Below are 1,313 nucleotides of genomic sequence, written 5' to 3' on the forward strand. Positions count from 1 at the left end.
CCTAGGGTCCCTGGAAGACTCTGGGCTTTAGTTACCTCTTCTGGCTTGCTATGAGGAGCTCTTGTCCTGTTTGTAAGGGAAAGGTAAGAATCTTCTTAAAAGGATGATGAAAGTGCTAAATCTAAAAATATTGCCCTATTCTGGCCCTTCCAGAATAGTCTTTGGAATAATAAGATAATCTTGTTTACCCTTCCTTACATCTGAACACTTTCCGCAAAGAAACCAACTTTCTACCACGTGCAAATTTAGGTAAAATCCAAGAGCCTCTCCTTCCTATATGAGCTTACTTTTGCAGGGACTTCAATGGTAACAAAGTGTAAGCACTTTCAGTGTACACAGCAGTATCTATGGCTAACTTATTCCAGAATTAAGATATGCTGAACCTTATGAACAAATAAAGCATAGAACATGTTTTTCTAAATGCAATTCATTTTGTTCACTGTCAAGAATGTATATTCTAAGTAAGTATTCTATTCTTGAACCTCTGTATTCCCACTCTTCTCTGAGTTTATGCCACATATAAATTTAATTGTGAGCCTTCCTAATGTGCTTAGTGAATAGGAAAACAAAAATTCAAAACCCATTAGAAGTTGGTATAAATATAATAGAATGTGGGTTATGTAAAGTCAGGTGGACCTAGGCTCACTATTTATTAGCTATGTATGACTTTAAGCAACTTCTTTACCTTAAATTGGGTTTCCCCACAACTAAGACTCTGAGGCAAGGATAGGGATACAAAGAAATTTGGGAAGCATAGTGAGGAAGTGAGACAAGGAAGGAAGGAAAGCCAATGAAGTGTGTTAATGAGCAGGTTACTACTGAGGGCAATTGGTACTCAATTCTACTGGTGATCCTTTAAGGGGCTATATAGAATAAAACTCAGAATTGTTTCACTGAGGGACAAGAAAACTGGGATCTTTATCTACCAATTCCCCTCCCTCAGTGGTTAAGGGTTATTCTTGGGAGGCTTAACTCACTGGTACTTCCCTCAAGTAGCCTGCTCCTGTTGGTAGAGAAAACCTTCAGGCAGAAAGATGGTTGAAATAGGAAACCATTGGTATAACACTAATGGTAATTGCCACATATGGGCAGGCCACTGATGATATCTGATACATTCATTAAGCCTTAGTTTGTTTCTCTGCAAACAAGATAATAATTAGAGATTATAACTAGAGTGATACTAAGTTCCTAGCCCATAAAAAAAAACGAAAAAATCTTCGTATATGTTAATATAATAATGTTGTGTAATAATAGTCAAGCACCTCTTTTTATTTTTATTTTTTTAATTGTAGTTGACATACTATGTTACATTA

Source organism: Neomonachus schauinslandi, chromosome 4 (genome assembly GCF_002201575.2).
Source record: "Neomonachus schauinslandi chromosome 4, ASM220157v2, whole genome shotgun sequence".
NCBI lineage: Eukaryota > Metazoa > Chordata > Mammalia > Carnivora > Phocidae > Neomonachus > Neomonachus schauinslandi.